The sequence below is a fragment of the Kogia breviceps genome, chromosome 1 (genome assembly GCF_026419965.1).
Source record: "Kogia breviceps isolate mKogBre1 chromosome 1, mKogBre1 haplotype 1, whole genome shotgun sequence".
Lineage (NCBI taxonomy): Eukaryota > Metazoa > Chordata > Mammalia > Artiodactyla > Physeteridae > Kogia > Kogia breviceps.
In genome coordinates, this window is record NC_081310.1 from 82,395,960 (window position 1) to 82,418,653 (window position 22,694).

General features: G+C 42.6%; 1 long non-coding RNA gene across 2 annotated transcripts in view; it reads right to left on the reverse strand.

The window, feature by feature from the left end:
* Nucleotides 1-22,694, reverse strand: part of LOC131753473 (uncharacterized) — a 54,779-nt gene that overhangs the window by 10,543 nt on the left and 21,542 nt on the right. For both annotated transcript variants that reach the window (XR_010840902.1, XR_010840901.1), the window contains exon 4: nucleotides 8,247-8,449. This is a non-coding gene — a long non-coding RNA (uncharacterized lncRNA). The remainder of the gene's footprint in view (nucleotides 1-8,246; nucleotides 8,450-22,694) is intronic.

A 22,694-nucleotide genomic window follows, 5' to 3' on the forward strand; every position in this document is an offset into this window, starting at 1 on the left:
GCACTGGGCTCCTGCCGTCTTAAGGCACCAAAACCAGGCCACAATGTGGTAAAATGAGGCCAGCTTTGGAACCAGACAGATCTGGGTTCAAATTCTGACTTTTTAGTTATGAGACCCTAGGCAAGGCACAAGCTTTCCAAGTGTCAGTTTTCTCATCTGCAAAGTGGAAGTGTAAAGACAATGTATGGAAAATGCCTGCCAGCTGGTGAGTAGCTGCTGTGGCAGCTGCTGCTATTTTTAGTTTGACTCAGTGGGCTATTAACAGTAGCTCAGGTGGTAGGAGTACAGTTTGAATGAGGCTTAGGGGATGGGGTTACTGTCACTGTGTTCTGGTACACGAGCTGATCCAGTCCACAGACTGCCCATAAGCCCTTCTTCAAGGGGAGAGAATACCAGGTACTGGGCTAAAGGCCAGAGATAGAAAGAAGGGGGAAAGCTTCATCTCCCGTCTTCAAGAATTTCAAAGCTTAGCACAAAGCCAGGCTCCCTGCTAGAAAAACAGCTTAGAGCGTAAGCTGGTGGTGGGCTGCTAGTGTGACCTCCGTTAAGGAGGCATGAGCACACGCACTGTGGCTGGAGGATAATGATGCTGGAACTCTAGCTTTTCCCTCCTCCCAGACCCCTCTTCCCGCACTGCATCACTCCAATTTCTTTACCTGAAATACTTGCCTTACTTCCTCCCAGTCACGTGTTCTGGGGCAAATGGGTGGATTGAGTACGATAGACGTTTTTTCAGGATGTGTATTTTTCTTCCTCCTTTCCTCTCTTCCAACATCTTTGCTATATTCTTTTCTTACACAAATGCACTGGAAAAGGGAGAATCTTTTGGGAGGGCCCAGGCAAGGGAGATGAGGAAATCCAGTACACAGAGTTGAAATGGGGTGAGCCGTAGAGACAGGTAAAGAACTAAATGCCATTTCCTATTTCAATTACATTTTCCTCAACTTTTCCTGTTCTTCCCCCATTAACTTGTAGAGGTTTGGGGAACAGAGTACGGTACAGTCCTGATTGGCCTCCATTAGGAAGAATATCTGAGGTGTTGACATGGAAAGCTGATGAATTAATTTGCATTCTATTTCCACAGCATAGCTGTAGGTTGTTTAGGGTGAAAAGGAAAAAAAAAAAGTTTTTCTAACTCCCGCTCCAGCCTTCACAAACCATGCCGTGGCGACCTTAGGGAAATAGCTTTGCCTCCTTCCCTGCCCTCTCCCAGACCCTCTGCCAACAGTATGCTCTACCTCATAACACACAAAAAGCAGTCCCGAAGAATCTCTGCCCTTTCTAAACCTTACAGGCAAGGGGACCCAGCCCCATTCTGCACCCCTCAAAGCTCGGCTACAGCCCCTCCCCTTGACACTCCCTCCCCTTGCTTGGTTCGTTCTTTTTTCTGCTTTCTTCCTACCTCCGAGTCTCCCAACAACAGCAGCCAATCCCTAGGCTGCTCTAGAGCCACACCATATATGGAGAGGTTGAAAAGAAACCCGAGTAAATGTGGGAGCGAACATACCACACACACACACACACACACACACACACACACTCTCTAACACACACCCCGTAACACACACACGCTAACAGTTTTTGAGCGCCTCTCTGCACGTGACCCTGTGTCTATTTGTCTGTGTGTTTGACACAAGTCCCACCATTCCCTGCCCCTGGCTCACCCCACCCAAGAACGAGGAACCTGTTTGCTATTCCCGGCCTTTATTCATGCCCCCTGAGACCATCAATCCAACCAGTTGCCTCTGACCTAGATTCTCTGCACTAATTACAATCCTAACGAGATCTAACAAACACACAACTTAGCACAGCTGAGACCCTCGAGGTCAATTAGTACAGCCCAGCTCAGCTCAGGAAATGAGAGATGGAGCCAGAAACTCTTGTACTTGCCTCACCCCGGCTTCAGCCCCAACCCCAGCCTGGGCTTGAAAGCAGGCTTGAGGAGAATGCAAAAATTAGCAAAACCAGCTTAAAAATAAGATCTTGGAGAGTTAACGAGTATGGAGAGAACTGTGTTAAGGTTGGGGAGAATTGGAGAATACAGATTCCCTGCTCTTCCTAAGTTATCAGGAGGGAGAGGCTGATGCAGCTACAGAAAGGAGGGACATAGGCAGTTTTCATTTTCGTAAAGACAACACGGAGAAGAGTAACTTAGAGAAAAGCAGGTAACATAGAACTCTTGACCTGCATCACAGCCTCCGACTTATTCCCTCCTCCTCTTTGCTTTCTCCTTTGGACAAGTTGGATTTATCCCCCCTGTCTTTCCTGCTGGTTTGAAATAGCTCTGAAATCACCTCTTTCTTTCAAAAATACTAGACTCAATCTCATTCTTGCTTTTCCTCTTCCAAATAGTAAAACCATGACAGCAAACAGCCCCTTCCTCCTAAGAAACACAGAAAAATCTAAAATAAGGGTAATTAGTTTTGGGTTAACAAAGTGTTGTCGGACATTTAGGGATGATGCCTAAACTATCTTCTAGATGAAGAATGAGAGGAAATGGCCAGAAGTGGTAACAATGGGAATGCAGTTGCTTTTGCAAATTTGTCCTACCTGGCATCAAATGCAGCGCAACAAAAAGAAGATTGAGCAGGGCAAAGTGGCTCGTTCCCCGTTTTACTGGGTTCCTTTCTTTAGATGGCAAAACAAGGCAGTGGAATGGTTGCCTGTCCTATGTCCTCTACGTGCAGACCAGTTGTCCTAACCTCCTCCCTAACGCCTGTGGCTCTATCAAGGTGGGGGTTGGAAGGAGAGGGCTAGTGGAATCCTCTACACCTGAGCGGGGAAGTGGCTCGGAGCCACCGCAAGAGCAGCATGTTCTTCCCCCAGCCCTGACCCAGCCTCGTTCAGAGCGCTGCACCCTGCTAGCACCCTGACTCCTCCGCAGTCCACTGCCGCAGCGACCAGGAAGCTGCAGGGCAGGATGATTCACAGAGCATCATGTCTGTATGTTGATGATTCCCAATTTCCTTCCCTGGCCTAACCCCCGGCTCTCGGATCAAGGCACTTACAGCTACGTACCTATTTGGCCTCTTTACTTGGGTGTCTAACAGGCGTTTTTTTTTTTCTTTCTTGTGATGAGAACTCTTAGGGTCTATTAACTTCTTTTAATACAATTTTAAAGGTTACACTCCATTCACAGTTATAACAAAATATTGGCTATATTTCCCATGTTGTACAATACCTCCTTGAGCCTATCTTACTTACACCCAATAGTTGGTACCTCCCACTCCCCCACTCCTATATCCCCCCGTCCACTGGTAACCACTACTTTGTTCTTTATATCTGTGAGTCTGCTGCTTTTTTGGTTATATTCCCTAGTTTGTTATATTTTTTTAGATTCCACATATAAGTGATATCATACAGTATTTGTCTTTCTCTGTTTGACTTATTTCACTTAGCATAATGCCCTCCAAGTCCATCCATGTTGCTGCAAATGGCAAAATTTTATTCTTTTTATGGCTGAATAGTATTCCATTTTAACAGGCACCTTAAATTTAAGTGTGGTAGATCCTTAAATAATGGCCCTCAAGGAATCAACCTCCATCCATGCTCTTGCATTGTGAGTTTAGTGCTCCTCCCACTCAAGAGGCATTGATATTTCTCCAAGTGCTGTCTGAATCTGGGTTTGCCTTGTGACTTGCTTTGACCAGTAGAACGTGCAATTGTGTAAGTTCCGGAGTTTAGGCCCTAAGAGGTCTCACACTGTCCTCTCTGGCCCTCTTAAAATTTAGCTGCAAGTAAGAAACCTGGCCAAGCATCTTTGGGATGTGAGACCACGTGGAGAAAGAGGCATTGAAACCACGCAAAACCATCCCAAACATCCGAGCCTCTGGGCAAACACAAGCTAAATGCAGCACAACATGCAAGACCAAAGACCAACCATCCAGTCAGCCCAAAGAATTGTGAGAAATTAATAAATCATTGTTGTCTTAAGCCACTAAGTTTGAGGGTGGTTTGTTATTCAGCAGTAGAAACTGAAACACTGAAGTGGGAAACTGCCATACTTAAAACCCAAAACACAGGACACTGGCATTGGGACCAGGCAGCAAACAGAGGCTAGAAGGGCAGCCAAGAGACTATTAGTAGAGGCTGGATGATCGGGGAGGAAATTACCATCGGACGCTGGAAAAAGGGTTACCTTGTGTTAAATAGTGGTGGAATAATTTATGAAACTGTCACCTATGGTACTTTGGAAGATAGAAAATGTACCTAATTAGCTAAGGAGATTTCCAGGCACAATGTTGAAAGTACCAGTAAGCCTTTCTTAGCTGTAAATGATAAGGTATTGCAAGAGAAAGGAACCAAAGAAGGAACCATTCAGTTTGCAAGCAAAATTTATTGGAAAAATAATAGAGAGACAGGAACAGTCTCCAGCCAGAAAAATTTTCACCAGTGGTAATTCAGGAGAATGATCTGATGGAGGAGACCCTCCTGGCCAGTGAAATGATTCAGGTATTTGAAAAGTACAGGGAAATGACTCATACAAGGACATGAAAATTGGCTGATGGTTACTAAACTGCTTTGGCATCTTATGGGGAAACAAGGAAAAGCAATTACAAACCAATTGAAATTAAGTGTGAAAGCCTGAGGCTTCTTTGGTAGCTTACAAAGAGGTTCTTCTCTCCTGCTGTTAAGAGAGCAGTAAAGTGGGCTTCCCTAGTGGCGCAGTGGTTGAGAGTCCGCCTGCCGATGCAGGGGACGTGGGTTCATGCCCCGGTCCGGGAAGATCCCACGTGCCGCGGAGCGGCTGGGCCCGTGAGCCATGGCCGCTGAGCCTGAGCGTCCGGAGCCTGTGCTCCGCAATGGGAGAGGCCACAACAGTAAGACGACTGCGTTACCTCAAGAGAGCAGTAAAGAATGAAGACCCAACTCAGAAACTAGTAGAGATGCAGAACTTCAAAGACCAACTCTCACCTGAGAAAGGAAACTAGAACTTTCGGACACGGTAGATCTGTTGTGCCAGGGCCCTAGTTGAGAAAACCTGTACTGGAACCCTAACACATGGAGTGTGGGCATCTGGTATCCTCGGATGGTAGATGTCCCTGAAGATTTTGGTTTCCCATACAAAAGTGATCCACCCCTCCCCATTAAGAGCTAGCACCACCTGTCCCCAGTAAAGACCCCTCCCTAGAAGATGGCAGAGGTCAGGATCGGACCCCATCTCCTTTTCTGGCTGCCAGGATGATAACTGGTGCTAAGTCACAGCACAATTCAGCTGAGAACATGCTGGACCTCAGAAGGAAGAAAAGGAACTAACACCCAGCATGTAACAGCAGGAGCAGGAGAGGATGCCATGGATTAGATTTTGAGTGTGCCTGATCAAGGGTACCAGAGTATAAAACTGGATAAGAAAGAGTTTATTAATTTAGGGGCACTCTCTTGGGATATAGGGTTTACATTCCAGCAAGAACACCAGAGGTGGTTCCAATGTGTTCTTAGAGTGCTCCTAGAAGCCTGGGAAAAGTGATGTCCCATACTGAGCAAAGTTGGAATGCCGGAATTGCCACATCAGACAGTGGAGGAAAGGATTAAAAAGCTTAGGGAGTGGACATAGTGGAATGGATCTATTATTTGAGGCCTGAAGACCCACCAAAGGATTATATTTCATGGAAGGTCCAGAAGACAAACCATTCACCACAGCCATTAGAGGGGCACCAGCATCACGAAGTTCAGTGGTGGCTCGTCTCTGCAGAGCAGGAGAGGCAATCACAGAGCTTGCATCATTGATAGCAACGGAGATAATCAAACCCCTCCTCCGCATCTCCATCAGTTGAGGCCAAGTGGCAACAGTAGGAGCCAGGGGGTCACAATTACCTTAATGAGCAGCAAGATTGAAGGGCCAACGAAGGGGGCTTAACCCATAGAGATATGAGTTGGTTAACAGAACACGATATCCCTAGGGACAATATAGATGGGCATTGTTTAATATATAAAAAGAATGCAAGACTAGGTGAACAGGGAGCTGAACACTGTTGCCCCAATAAAAAAAAATCATGATCTCTTGATGTGGAGAAATTGGAACCCTTGTGCACTGTTGGTGGGAGTGTAAAATGGTGCAGCCACTATAGAAAACAATATGGTAGTTCCTCAAAGAAATAAAAATAGAATTACCATATGATCCAGCAATCCCACTCCTGGTATATATCCAAAAGAATGAAAGCAGGATTTTAAAGAGATATTTGCACATCCGTGTTCATAGCAGCATTATTAACAGTGGGCCAGAGGTGGAAGTAACTCAAGTGTTCACCAAAGGATGAATGGATAAACAAAATGTGGTATATACATACAATGCAATATTATTCAACCTTTAAAAAGGAAGGAAATCCTGTCATATACTACACCATGGATGAACCTTGAGGACTGCTAAGAAAGCCAGTCACAAAAAGACAAATACTGTATGCTCCCACTTATATGAAGTATCTAAAATAGTCAAAAAAATGGTCATATAAACAGGAAGTAGAATGGTGGTTTCCAGGGGCTGCAGGGAGGGGGAAATGGGTTGTTTTTTAATGCATGCGGTTTCAATATTGCAAAATGAAAAATTTCTGGAGCTGGGTTGTACAACATTGTGAATATGCTTAACACTACTCAACTGTACAGTTAAAAATGGTTAAGATGATAAATTTTATGTGTTTTTTACCATAGCTAAATATATTTTTTAAAAAACACTTTATAAAAACGTCATAATCCCTTGCCCAGTTCAAAGACCTGAAACTGCTTTCAGACCTGAAATCTATTGAATGAAAAAGTGTCCAAGTCCCCAGGAGAAAGGAGCCTGCAATGTCACAGCAAGTATACACTGTAATAATTCTACCAGTCCTCTTGCAAAGGGACTCACAGCCATTTTACTTGGGTGACTGTAAACTAGGAGGTTGGGGGGGAATATCCAGCAGGACACAGGCTCTGAAATGATACTGATATTCAGAGACCTAAAATGTCATTGTGGACCCCCATTAGAGTGATGGGACATGGGCCAGGTCAAAATGGAGTCCTGGCTGAAGTCAGCTTAAAGGGGGTCCACTGGGTCCATGGCCCCACCTAGTGGTCGTTGCCCCAGTCCGTGAACGTGTAGCTGGGATTGCTATATTTGGCAGTTGGCGAAGCCACCACATTGAGTTATTGGTTTATGTGATAAGAGCTTTCACAGTGGAGAAGGACAAATGGAAACCTCCAAAACTGTGCACCTCTCCCCACTCCTCTGCTCCCCAGACAAGATGGTAAATAAAAAACAATACCCCATTTTGGAGGGAAGATAAAAATCAGTGCCACTCTTTAGGATCTTAAGGATGCAGGGATGGTGGTCGCTACCATACCTCTGTTTAATTCACCAGTCTGGGCCCTGCAGAAAACAGATGGATCCTGGAGAATGACTGTAGACTGTTGCCAGTTCAACTCAACCCCGATTGCAGCCACAATGCTGGATGTGGTCTCATTGCTAGAGCATATAAATATGACTTCAAGTACATGTTATGTGGCCACTGATTTAGCAAATGCATTCCTCTTTATCCCAATCAGGAAAGAGGATCGGAAATAGCATTCATGTGGACTGAACAACATTCATTTAGTTTTTTCCCCAGGCTGTGGTAACTCTCCAAATCTGTGTCGTGATATATTCAGAAAAGATCTAGACCATCTCGACATCCCACAGAATATCACATCGATCCATTGCATCAATGACATTATGCTGTTTCAGGAGACTGAGCAAAAGGTGGCTAGCACCTTAAAGCCTTGGTAAGACACAAGCACTCAAGAGGGTGGGATATAAACTCTAGGAACATTCAGGGAACTGCCCCTTCAGTAAAGTCATTTGGGGTCCAGTGGTAGGGGTATGATAGGACAGCCATCTAAAGAAAAGGCAAATTGCTGCATCTTGCATCCACAAAGAAGGGAACACAATCCCTGGTGGACCTCTTTGTTCTGGAGACAATATGTTCCGCCCCCTAGGAATACTGCTGTAGCCCATATACTACTGGGAGACATACAAAGTTGCAGTTTTTTTTTTTTTAGAAGAGCTTACACTTTTATTTATCCTAAACCTGATGCCAGTCTAACTCCAGAAAGTAACTATTCACTCATTGATCCAACTAATATTTTCTGAGGACCTCCTATGTGCCAGGCACTGTTCTAGAAGCTTGGAATACATAAGTTACACAAAAGAGACAGCTCCGAGCCTTCCTGGAGTTTGTAGTCTAGCAAGAAGAAGTATTTCCATGGCCACCTCCTTGGCCCCAACCACCATCTCTCACCTGAACCACCAGAGGAACCCCTGCTTGTCTCCCTGCGTCCACTCTCACTCCCTTTCCATCCAGGTTCCACACAATAGCCAGAGTGACATTTTAAAAATACGTTAGGGACTTCCCTTGTGGTCCAGTGGTTAAGACTCCACGCTTCCAAAGCAGGGGGCCCGGGTTCGATCCCTGGTCAGGGAATTAGATCCCACATGCCGCAACTGAAAAAAAAAAAAAAAGATCCTACATGCTGCAGCCAAAGATCCCGCATGCCGCAACTAAGACCTGTCGCAGCCAGATAAATAAATAAATAAATAAATATTTTAAAATACATATACATAATACATACATATATAAGTTATATATATCATGCATGTCACTCCCCAAGGCTGCAGCTTTGAGTGGGGCCTCAGGGATATTAAGCCTCGTCAGCAAAAGGAGGTAGAACTGCTACTACGTGGGACAGGGATATGCGTGGAACTCAGGTATCCACTCGGGCACCTCTTGGCACTCTGTGGCCTAACTGTGACATGAATGACAAGCACAGCACAGCCTGTGAAGAGTGAGGGTATCAGGACTCAGACCTCCTCAAGAATAAGGGTGTGGGTTACACCACCCGGTAAGCCATCAAAACCGGCAGAGGTGACAGTGGACTCATCTCCAGAAGAGAGGGAGAGTGGAATTTAGAGTAGATAACAGAGCAGGGAGACAATAAGTTACCAGCTGTAGCCCCAAGACCAACCACAGCAACAGCCAGTGGCTGTCCCACAGACCTCCCTTTTCGAAGTCCCTTAGGACCCTGGAGAGCTCCCCCTGCTTTCTCCTCTTCCCCACTCAGCAGCTGGAATTCTTAGAGCACTTCATGTTACTTGCCTACTTAAAACCATCCAAGGGACTTCCCTGGTGATCCAGTGGTTAAGACTCTGAGCTGGCAACTCAGGGGGTGTGGGTTCAATCCCTAGTCAGGGAACTAGATCCTGCATGCGGCAACTAAGATCCTGCACGCGGCAATGAAGATTCCCACGTGTTGCAACTAAGACCCGGCACAGCCAAATAAATAAAAAAATTTTACACACACACACACACACACACACACACACACACACACACACACACACACACACACAAAGCCATCCAGCGTCTCGTCACTCTCAAAATAAAAATCCAAACTTCTTCCCCTTCATCATCTGACCCATGCACATCTCCCACTTTATGTTGTCCAGAAGCAGCCACACAGACTTCGTTTCTGTTCTTCAAATACAACCAACCTCTTTCCTACCTCAAGACCTTTGCCCTTCCTAGTCCTTCTGCCTAGAAAAACACTAGTTCCCTTCCTTAAAATCTTTTTTTAAATGTCAGCTCCTCTGAGAGCTCTTCACTGGCCACTCTGTCTCAAGAACCACCCCTTCCAATGGAACTGCTCCTTATCATGTCACTCTATTTGCTTCTTTCACAACAATTAGCACAGTCTCATTATTTGCCTCATTTACTGTGTTATTATCTCTCTCCCTGAGTAGAATATAAGCCCCATGGGGGCAGGGCCTTGACTTGTTCACTGTTATCTCCCTAGCACTCTGCACACAATATAAATGCAAAAATTCTTTGCGTAATGAATGACTGAATAAAATGGTGCCTAACCCATGCACACGTCCGCCAAATTCATCGCAACCATTTAGTTCCATTGTAATAATATGAATATATTTTGATGACCCATTACAGTTTTTAAATAGCATATTCTTGTTTGCTATTAATAGCTTTTACATACATTACTTATTTTGATCTTAAGAATTAACCCTGTGAGGAAAGTAGGGCAGAGATGACACCAAATTAAGGATAAAAAAAAATTTGAAGCTGAGAGAAGTAACCAAGCTAGAAAGTGCCAAAATCTAAATCTAAAATCAGGTTTTGGGAAAACGCAGTGATGTCCAGCACCAACTACCAGGTTTAGGCCAAACTTCACAGGTTATGGGTCCAGTCCTCCACAAGGCTGCCCTCACTTCAGATACCAGTCACAAGAGCAGGAGTCCCACTACTCCGTCAAGTTTGAGCGTTTGCTAGACCTGCTCACAGAACTCAGGAAAGCATTGTACTTACTATTAAAGTATTATTACAAAATGATACAAATCAGAAAGAGCTGAAAGAAGAGACAGATGGGGTGAAATGTGGGCAAGACCCAAACATGAAGCTTCGGGTCATCTCTCATGGAGTCCTGGATAGCATTACCTCCTCCCGGTTACACCGTGTGCCGACATTCAAGAGTGTTGCCAAGCAGAGATGCTTACCCAAGTCTCTGGTGTCCAGAGTTTTTATTGAGGCTCACTCACACACTGCCCACACCTCTGACCTGTAGTCTCCTGTTCCTCTGGAGGTCAGAACTGATATAGCATATTCCAAAGCCACCATCATAAATCACATTGTTAGAATGGTCAGTGGCCAAATGCCCCAGGCAGACAAAGACACTCCTATCAGGTAGGACATTGTAGGGGCCTAGATATTACCTCCCAGTAGCTGAGGGCAAAGGCCAGGCCTCTCTTTGGGTAAAGTTAATTCTTCATTATACAAGGGAGATTTACTCTTCCTTTTTTTTTTTTTTTAAATTCTAAGTCTAGTGCTCTAAACACACTGCTCTGTTTAATCTTGAATCTCTAAGTCTGACCTATCTTTCCTCTTTTAGAGTCCGCTTCAGGTCACATGTTGCCCTGGAGAACTGAGAAGGATGAGCAGACCTACAACCAATTATGGCCCCGAGAAAGCAAGAGGACAGAAGTAAGCAAAGTCTTTATTATCAAACAAGAAATATGCTGTTTATAAAGAAAATTATTACAAATTCTCTCTTTTTTTTTACATGATGTTGCTGAAATAAGATCTAGCAAAAGTAGCTGTTAGTAAGGAAAAGACTAAAAGAATTCTGGGCAGTGGCATCAAAGTAACATAATACTGTAATCCAGTTGACATTCTCTGATGATATACTACTAACCTGCAGCCTGTAATTCCCTACAGATTAACATGCTAAGAAAATGTCAGTTACTTATTGGAATGTAAAATTCAGATGATTTTCACTAATGTCAAGGAGTGGGGGCTCGTTATGGATATGTGTATGCGTGGCTTCTTTCTCCCACTCTTTACAAAAGTCAATAGTGATCATTAACTTTTGAGGAAAAGGTGTCATCACGCTGTCATTAAAAATCGCTTATTGGGCTTCCCTGGTGGCACAGTGGTTGAGAGTCCGCCTGCCGATGCAGGGAACACGGGTTCGTGCCCGGGTCTGGGAAGATCCCACATGCCGCAGAGTGGCTGGGCCCGTGAGCCATGGCCGCTGAGCCTGCACGTCGGAGCCTGTGCTCCGCAATGGGAGAGGCCACAACAGTGAGAGGCCCGCGTACCAAAAAAAAAAAAAAACAACACTTATTAAGTCTCCAAACTGCAAAGTATATTTTGTCTTTGATTGTAACCATTTGTTTATTTTCCGTTCTCCCAACTAGATGGTGAGCAGTTCACAAAGGTACTCAATAAATACTTTTTAAGGGGCTTCCCTGGTGGTGCAGTGGTTAAGAATCCGCCTGTCAATGCAGGAGACACGGATTCGAGCCCTGGTCCGAGAAGACCCCACATGCCGCGGAGCAACTAAGCCCGTGCGCCACAACTACCGAGCCTGCACTCTAGAGCCCGTGAGCCACAACCACTGAGCCTCTGTGCCTAGAGCCCGTGTTCCGCAACAACAGAAGCCACCGCAATGAGAAGCCCACACACCACAATAAAGAGTAGCCCCTGCTCGCCGCAACTAGAGAAAGCCCACATACAGCAATGAAGACCCAATGCATACAAGAATTAAAATAAATAATTTGTTTTTAAAGGCATTGAAATTGCTGGCCAGAAGGCCAGTTTCCCATTCTGGCTCTTCTCCTTATTGATTGTTTGACCTTGGGCAGGTCTCAATTCCTAAATCTATTTCCACATCTGCAAAATGGAATTACTCACATTTGCTCTACTTACTTCATAGGGTTATTGTAAGAATCAAATGTATATGTGGATTTTAAGGTATTTTGCAAACTGTGAAATATATTACTAATAAAACATTTTTTTCCAGTGAGAAATTATTTTTAAAGTGACATGGGGGGACTTCCCTGGCAGTCCAGTGGTTAATATTTCACCTTCCAATGTAGGGGGTGCTGGTTCGATCCCTGGTTGGGGAGCTGAGATCCCATATGCCTTGTGGCCAGAAAACCAAAACATAAAACAGAAGCAGTACTGTAACAAATCCAATAAAGAGTTTAACAATTGTCCACATAAAAAAAAAAATCTTTTTAAATAAATAAAGTGACATGGGGACTTCCCTGGTGGTCCGGTGGTTAAGACTTCACACTCCCAATGCACAGGGCCTGGGTTTGATCTCTGGTGGGGGAACCAGATCCCACATGCTGCAACTAAGAGCCTGCATGCCGCAACTAAGATCCAGCGCAGCCAAATAAATAAACAAATATTTACAGTGATATGTATTTTACTAGGATGTAAAATATGATTGGGGAAACAGACTCAAGAATTCCAAGGCTAAGCAGATTGAAAGCAGGGAAGCTACCTCTCACCTCATCAGTCCTGTAGTAGTCTAGAGGGACCTCTTCCTGCTCTCTATTTATTACCAATGTGTCTTCTGTGAGTTTCAGTTTCTTTATATCAATTTCTCTGAGCCTCAGTTATGCCATTTTTACATGGGAATAAAACATGCCCTATTTACCCCAGATGGTTTGATGGGAGGCTCAAATTAGATCATTGCTGCTAAGGTCTCTTTGCCAGCCATAAAGTGTTATAGAAATGTAAAGAAATCTGGTAATATTTTCCTAAAGGTGATGAACTTTCAGGTACAGCTTCAATAAAGCATAAAAGCCGACGGTATGGGAGGCTTACGCTGGGAGGCACATCCCCGGAAAGAATAGAATATGCTTCACTGTCTTGGGTTGGATTACATATTGCTTTACAAACTCCATTCTGGCAAGATCTTAGAAAAAAGTAAAATGAAACACAGGCCCTTTCACATCCATTGGCTTATTAAATCTTACCAACACTGTGCCAACCAGGAATTATTATACCCATTTTGCTGATGGGAGAACTGAAGTTTGGAGATATTGAGACTTTCCCAAGATCATGCAACCGGTAAATGGTTGCATCTGAAACTAACTCTTCCAACATCAGTGGGAGAGGACAAAGTGTGCTTAAACCAAAAGGAAGAACAAGTGGGCAGTAGCCTTACAAAATGGCCCATTTCTCATTCCTCCCAAGCTATCAGACCTACTCTCTGTCTTTTACAAATACTTCCTGTTTCTCATGATGGCTAGGGGGCCCAGATAAACAACTGTGACAGCAGATAGATTTGGGATGCAATACAGTGACTGACAGCCATGGGTGGACAAGAGGGCATTTCTACTGGAAGGGAACATGGTCAGTGTTCACAGCTGTAACAGCCTACTCCCCTGAAAGATCGTTAATTGGTGAAGAAGTGTCTATGCCAGCTTCAATCCATTCCTGTTAGACATGCCCAGTTCTTAAGTCACATAGACTCAAAGGTCTGCATAAACACTCACTACTCTCCCACCTCCACCCTCATAACTACATTCACCTTGACTTGCCTAAGGCTTAGGCAAGTCAAGAGTAGCTCCTCAGTCACAAAAATGCTAGGGCTCCCTGTTTATATATAAACCTTTTCTCATGACCTAAAATTATTTCTTTATTAATTCATGTCTCTTCTCTTATGTAAAAATCTAATTCAAATACCAAAAATTGGAAATAGTCCCAATGTCCATCAGTTTGGAGACCAATTTAAATAAATTATGATAATACATTCATTCAGTGGACTATTTTTTTTTAATGCATCATTCTTTTTTTATAAATTTATTTTACTTTTTATTTATTTTTGGCTGCGTTGGGTCTTCGTTGCTGCGTGTGGGCTTTCTCTAGTTGCGGCGAGTGGGGGCTACTCTTTGTTGTGGCGCGCGAGCTTCTCTTTGCGGTGGCTTCTCTTGTTGCAGAGCACGGGCTCTAGGCTCACAGGCTTCAGTAGTTGTGGCATGTGGGCTCAGTAGTTGTGGCACACAGGCTCAGTAGTTGTGGCTTGTGGGATCTAGAGCGCAGGCTCAGTAGTTGTGGCGCACGGGCTTGGTTGCTCCACGACATGTGGGATCTTCCCAGACCAGGGCTCAAGCCCATGTCCCCCCGCACTGGCAGGTGGATTCTTAACCACTGCACAACCAGGGAAGTCCCCATTCAATGGACTATTAAACAGTCTTTAAAAAGAATGAAGCAGATGTGGCAAGACTTCCACAATATAATGTTAAGTGAATTAGTAAAGGGAAGAGCAAGGTGTATGTTATGCTCCCATTTTTATAAAAAGAAAAATATTAAATGTTTTAATAAAAATAAATATTTTTAATGAAAATACTAAAAATTTAAGCTTACAGTGGTACAGAAAACTTCTAGAAGAATACACAAGAACTAGTAACAGTGTTTGACTCTGGTTAAGGAGACATACTTTTCATCGTACAGCTTTAGTACAGTTTGAATTTTGCCATGGCATATTTTACTCTTTCAATTAAAAAACAACTTTAAAAATGAACTCAAAATTTTTTCCCTCAAAAGATTTCCTTGTCCATCCTACTTCTCAACTATCTCCTAAATCTGATCACCTCCCTCCCTCCCCGTGCCTCTGCCCCAGACTAACTGCTAGGGATTGACGGTGCTTTTCCCTTGGAGACAAAAATGCAGAGAGGGAAGTTATTTTGTTTGGCGGGGTTTTTTTTTACACAATTATTTTAAAAGAATAGCACCTGGTTATCCACAATATTTAGTTAAATTGAAAGCTATTGGAAGGCACATCACAGTCACACACACTTACAAGCCATATCTTGAATTACAGAATTGCTTGAAGGTCAATTTTTAGCTGTTTGCCTTGAGTGCCAAAATTGCTTTTCATAGTTCTGTCCCTGCAGGTTCAGGCCATCGACCCTTCTCTCTTCAACTAATGCAACATTCTTCTAATTAGTCTCACTGATTCTACTGTTTCTCATTCTCCCTCTCCTATAATCCAACCCAATACAGCAATCAGAGTGATCTAAAATTTAAATCTCATAGTTATATCCCCATTGCCCTTGAGTTAAAGCCTACTTTCTTTAACATGGTTTACAAGGCCCTCCAGATCTGGATTCTTCAGCCTCAATCTCCCTCTCCCCACTCTCTTTGCTAGATGCCTCAGGGCCCCACCTCCTGCTCTATACTCCAGCCATATTATATGTGCACTAAACTTTCTGTTCCCTGAACCAGCAGTGCTCTCTCTGGCCTTAAACTCTTGTATCTGCTGCTTGCACTTTGGGGAGCACCCCCCACACACACAACTTGACTGCAGAGCAGGGACCAAAATACATGTGCTGTCACAGGCTTTCCTCTCTGAGGCATACACTTCTCCTGTTGGAACAAGTATCCTTTCGATTAAAAGTAATAAATCTTCTCTTGTTTAAGTAGCAGATGGTTAAGATTGTTACTTTTGCTTTTAGCAATGCTCTTAAATGGGAAAGGAAACCTATAGGCATAGGCATAGAGTGAGAAGAGATCAAATATTAAGGCCAAGAACTAATTCCTAGCAGCCAGGCAAAAGTTCCAGGGGGGGTCACTCAAGTTCTTTACGTCAAGACCTCCACAAGACCTCCACAAGGGCCCGTCTCGTCATAGACTCAAAGTTCTAGCAATGAACTCAAAGTTCATCCTCCAATGTGTGATGGCCAAGTTTACTCAGAAATCTCTGAATCACTTGGACTCTACTTCCCCTCCCACCTCCAACCTCCCAGCCCTCACCCAGCTTTCATTTTGATGTTTAATAAGGGTACTTCCTGTGTGCACGTGCTCCAACAGAGAGAACATTTAAAGGCTCCTACTTGAACTGAAGGATGTAAATATCCCCCAACAACACAGAACAGAGACCAGATTTTTCTAGTTCTTTTGTAATGTCCACATCATACCCATTCTTCAAAATCTGTCACACTTCCAGATAACACCAGGTAACAATGAACTCTCCCCATGTGCAGTGGCAATTGATTATTCAATTTACACTTCAGCATATCTTGTCTTGAATTGTTCTCTGACGACAATAGGCACTTTCGACAATAGTTGAATGGAAAAATACCAAACTGGGAGTAAAATGATGGAGCTTCCATTCAAAAATCTGCCGCTAACTCCATGTAATCTTGAGCAAGTCAACTTTCTGGGCCTCAATGCTCCCTGCAGAATAAGGCTGAACCGCTTATCTCTAAGGATCTTCCACAGTCTATGGGTCAATGACTCTGAGCTCCTCAAAGTTCAGGAGCACAGGCCACATCCTTTCTCAAGGCTAGACACATAATAGGCGCTCTATTAATACTTGAATGAAAACCATTGATGAAAAGGTTGCCTGGCCTCAGCCCTTCTATACCAAACCAACATGCCACAGATGATTGTGTCTTCCTTGAAGCACTCTCTCAAAGTCTACAAGTGAGTCTACAACTTAACTGATACAAATCTAACAACTTTTAATACCTTGTTCTACTGGAAAGTTATTCCTTAGCATAAATTAAATCTCTCCAGATCAACCTTCAAGACAGCTGAGAATCATCAGCTTCAAATTTGTCTTATTTCCCCCACCCAAGGACTCCTTTTTGATGCAGCACTTAGATTCTAGTTCAGAAAGCAAATACTAATGCTGGGCCACTAATTTGTTAGGGACAACTATTTGGCCCTACTGCCCAGACCCCCAGTGTCACTACTAAGCAAGCCAAGAGATTATGTGAATCATTGACTGACACTCAAAGGCAAAAGATAAACAAAAACAAACTCCTTTTCAGTAATTTCACTTAGAAAACCAAGTATAGTGGCCAAAAAAAAAAAAAAACCCACCAAAAATAAAAAAGCCTAATATTTTAAGCTTTTGGGGATGTCGGGGGTGTAGAGTTCTGAAGAGCTGGTTTCCGAAGGGCACTGCATACCAGACAAAGTAGTACAAGAGCCTCCCGGCTGTTGTGTCAATGAAGCCTTTCAGGCCTTCCACACTACTTCACTTGTTCCCCTAAAATAGCGGTTTCTGAAAGCTAAACTCTCAGCTGGCGAGAACAGTGAACCCTGTGCCATTTGTCTATCAACTTCTTTAAAAAGAAAAACCTCCTGTACAGCTGTCTTGTTTTGCATTTTCTATTCTGTACTTCAGTACACATAATGACAAACAGAGGAGGCAAGGGGCTCTTCTAAAACTGTGAAGAAAGAAGAAATAAAAGTGCCCAGAAGTCTCTGCTTCAGCTATTGGGAAAAGTTTGCAGCCCATAGAAATGAGCACTAATTTAAAACAACAAAAAAAAGTTCTGAGCACCAGGAATTAACAATAAGGCATACTTCAGGTTTTGGGGTTCATAAGAAGAGGTACACAGTCCATGCCTTCTTTCTAAATCAAACAATATAGCCTTCCAAAATTTGAAGGTAAAAATCTTTTCACATGTGAATTTTATCTCAAAAGATAAACTTAAAAAAATAAATAGGGCTTCCCTGGTGGCGCAGTGGTTGGGGGTCTGCCTGCCGATGCAAGGGACACGCGTTCGTGCGGGACTCACGTGCCGCGGAGCGGCTGGGCCCGTGAGCCACGGCCGCTGAGCCTGCGCGTCCGGAGCCTGTGCTCCGCAACGGGAGAGGCCACAGCGGTGTGAGGCCCGCGTACCGCAGAAAACATAAATAAATAAATAAACTCAAAAAATCTTTTCACATACAATCTACTCTATTGGCACTACTGTAGGAAAATAGTGCAGATAATTCAAAGTAGTAAATATTCCCCAAAGCATTTTTTTCCCAAAAACATTTTTACCACACTTCAGTATAACCAATGTATGTTTTACAGAAAATGTATCTTTGTAATTTTATTTTTCTTAAAGTAATTGCTTAGTATAAGTAGTTGACACCACTTGAGCCCACACCCATTGACAGCATAAGAAAACAGTTCAAAGAGTGCCTAAATAGAATGAAAATTAGGGCTTTCCTGGTGGCGCAGTGGTTGGGAGTCCGCCTGCCGATGCAGGGGACATGGGTTCGTGCCCCCAATCCGGCCCCACATGCCCCGGAGCGGCTGGGCCCCTGAGCCATGGCCGCTGGGCCTGAGCGTCTGGAGCCTGTGCTCCGCAGTGGTGAGAGGCCCGCGTAAGAAAGAATGGAAACTAAATGTTTTCCCCAAATAATATATATTTTTTAAACCCCAAAACCCTACATGTTGAAAACTGGTGTTTAAAGGAATATTATTTTAAAAGAACTATCAACACTATCCATTAAAAAAAACAAACTAGCAATGTCTTAACACATCAAGAACTCAAACAAACTGATAAAACCTGAGGAAATTACAAAGTATATAATAATATAAATAAATAAGAAATAACCATAAATATGAGGAATTGTTCTTACTTAATAGTAGTCATCAAAGAATTGATATTAAAACAATAAAATAACATTTTTCGTCTCCCAACTTAGCAAATGAAAAACAAATGAGACTACTTCAGTGCTGTTGACTGCTGTGAAATGGGCCTCACACTGATGGGGACAATACTTCCAGTAAGCAATGTGTCAGAATATATCAGGAACCTTAAAAATGGTATACTCTTTAGCTTGGCAGCTCAACTTCCAGGAATTGGACCTAAGGAAAAAAACCTAAATACAAAAAAGAGTTTGTTTACAAAGATGGTCACTGAAGCATCAAATGGGCATGGCTGAACAAATGATGACACATCTCACTATTGTCAAGTAGGTATTTTAAATGATATATATGAACTTTTTTTTTTTTTTTTTTTTTTTTTTTTTTTTGCGGTACGCGGGCCTCTCACTGTTGTGGCCTCTCCTGTTGCCGAGCACAGGCTCTGGATGCACAGGCTCTGGATGCGCAGACTCAGCGGCCATGGCTCACGGGCCCAGCCGCTCCGCGGCATGTGGGATCCTCCCGGACCGGGGCACGAACCCACGCTCCCTGCATCGGCAGATGGACTCTCAACCACTGCGCCACCAGGGAAGCCCTATGAACATTTTTAATGCTTGTGATATAATTTTAAGGAAAAAAACCAAATAAATAATTCTATTTCATGATCACAAGTATTTTTAATGTTTTTAAAAGACTTGGAAGGAAATATACAGAAATAGTTGTCTTTAGAATTATGGATTAATGTTTTTCATTTTTTCATATTTTCAAATTTTTCAAAGGGTCCTTTTCATAATGGAACAAAACAGATTAAGCTTAACTTTAAAACATACTGTCTCTATAATGTGTAAATAATGCCGGTGTGACTGCTAGGATGAATATGAAGTTGTTTTTGAAATAACTAGTTATTTCATTTTAACTCAGAATCCATGATGAACTCTCTCTCTCCTTCTGCATTTCTGGAACCATGAATTTAGTACTTTGGGAGTTTAGCACTTTAGGACTATAGTTTAAAATTTAACTAAATCTCTATACTAATATTACTTTCCCACTCGATTTCAAGCTTAATGAGAGCCAAGATCACGTGGTTTTTACGTAGTGAATCTACCACCCCACTCCCCAGCTCTTCTGCATATAATCAGAACTTCGTGATGATGACTGTTTGTTTCTCTAATTGGAAAGAGCTAGTAAGTAGAGTGCAGCTAGCGAAATGATCAAATATAATTGAGACCAGTTACTATAATTGACAGGTAGTTACTAAAAATGCAGTATATTAATACTACTCTCACCATATTAGGCAGACAAATAAATGCCAGATGACTAAATGAACCTCAATTCAGAATGTGAACAAACTACCTCTTGGCCATTAAAATCAATCCATTTGAGACCTACTTAGTGGTTCTAGAGGACTTCACATTACCCTTGTATTTCTACGGGTCTGCCTTGGTCCCAGTCCATTTCTCATAGTTTTAGAAACTCTCATTGGCCATCATCCCTGGCACTGCTCCCACAACCTCCAAAATCATAAAATTTTCACCTTTACCTGTGAGTCACCCAACTAATTGCATGACTTTGGACAACTTATATGCTTTCAAGGTTTACATTCCCTCCTCTATAACTTAGAGCTACACTGTTCAGTTAAAGTAGCTATTAGCTACATGTGGCTATCGAGCACTTGAAATGTGCCTCCTGCAAACTCAGATATGCTGTAAGCGTAAAATACATATCACATTTTATAGACTTGGTATGAAAAAATAATGTAAAATATCTTAACCTGATTATTGATTATATATTATTGATTATATATTTAAATGATAATATTTGTTAATTAGGTTAAATAAAATATATTATTAAAATTAATTTCACCAATTTTAAAAAAATTTTTTAAACGTGGCTACTAGAAAATTTTTAAGTAAATAACGTGACTCAGGGGCTTCCCTGGGCTTCCCTGGTGGAGCAGTGGTTAAGAATCCGTCCGCCAACACAGGGGACACGGGTTCAAGTCCTGGTCCAAGAAGATCCCACATACCGCGGGGCAACTAAGCCTGTGCACCAAAACTACTGAGCCTGTGCTCTAGAGCCTGCAAGCCACAACTACTGAGCCCGTGTGCTACAACTACTGAAGCCTGTGCACCTAGATCCCGTGCCCCGCAACAAGAGAAGCCACTGCAATGAGAAGTCCTCGCACCACAATGAAGACCCAACGTAGCCAAAAATAAATTAATTAATTTTTAAAAAATTGGCTCACGTTATATTCCTATTATACAGCTTGCCCTGAGGGACTACAGGACTTCAAAGACCCCTCCTCCTGGATTTAAACAGTCTTCCAGGGAATTCCCTGGAGGTCCAGTGGTTAGGAATCCATGCTTTCACTGCGGAGGGCACGGGTTCAATCCTTGCCGGGGGAACTAAGATCCTCAAGCCATGTGACTTAACAACAACAACAACAACAACAACAACAACAAATATATATATATATATATATATATATATATATTCTTCCAAAATTTGTTTGGCTGCAAATCTCTGTTTTACCACTTACTAGCTTTATAACCCTAGGCAGTTATTTAAACTATCTGTGTTTAGTTTCCTCATTGGTAAAAATGGAGATGATGATAATGATAGGACCTAGCTCCTAGAGCTTTTATCAATATATGGATTAAATGAGTGTACACATGTAATGCACTTAGAACTGTGCCTAGCACTTATAGACTAGTGTGACCTATTTTCATCATCACTGTTATTCACCAAGGAGAGCAAAGTCACAAACTATGCCCTTACTGTTTAATATACCTAGATGAAAACAGGAAATATCTTGTATAATTCCAAATATAGTGTTGCTTAATATTAAGGGATGTATTATAAATATCCAGGTAGTTCAATGAATTTCAAGCTTTAATTCAGATGGATTATGTTCTATATATCCATTCATTCAACTACTAAGTATTCCTTGAACATCTACTATGTGCTAGGCATTTTTACAAGTATAAACAAAAATAGACAAAAATTGCTATCTTCATGGGGTTTACATTCTAGTAGAGGGCAGTAAAGCCAATGACCAATGAAGTCAAACTACTTGGGTTTTTTTAAGATCACATATTCTTGGATATTTAAAAGAAGCCTTAAGGGACTTCCCTGGTGGCGCAGTGGTTAAGAATCAGCCTGCCAATGCAGGGGACACGGGTTCAAGCCGTGGTCCAGGAAGGTCCCACATGCCGTGGAGAAACTAGGCCCTTGCACCACAACTACTGAGCCCGCAAGCCACCACTACTGAGGCCCGCTCTCCTAGAGCCCATGCTCCACAGCAGGAGAAGCCACCACAGTGAGAAGCCCATGCACCACAGTTAGGAGTGGTCCCCATTCGCCACAACTAGAGAAAGCCCGCCCACAGCAACGAAGACCCAACGCAGACAAAAATAAATAAATAAAATAAATAAATTTATTTTTTTAAAAAGGCCTTAAAAGTAAGCTCAAAAATTATAAAAAATTTCCTAGTCTTTTCCCCATTCCCAGAACCCTTTCAAAAGAATGATAAACCTAATTAGTATTCTGTACCACTGCACCAATTAGTACCTACCCAGAGCTAAGGGGAAAGAAGCTACAACAAAGATGTGTTTAAGCTCATTACTTAAACCAAATGAAAGCATAAGATTCAGAGAATTCTTTTCATATCTGTTTCAGAGTTTGAGAAAATATACAATCTGATGCAACAGATTATAGGATTTTGCATTTTTAAACTTAGATTTAATTGATAAGAGAGCAAAATATAAATATGTGCCGCCTAGCAATTCCATCCTATGTGTATACACTAGAGAAGAAAGCAGAAAACTTTTTCTATAATGGGTCAGATAGTAAATATTTCAGTCTTTGCAGGCCATCCAATCTCTGTTGCAACTACTCACTGGGCCTGAAAACAGCCATAGACAATATATAAACAAATGAGCATGGCTGTTCCAATAAAATTTTATTTATGGACACTGAAACTTGAATTTTCATGTAATTTTCATGTGTCA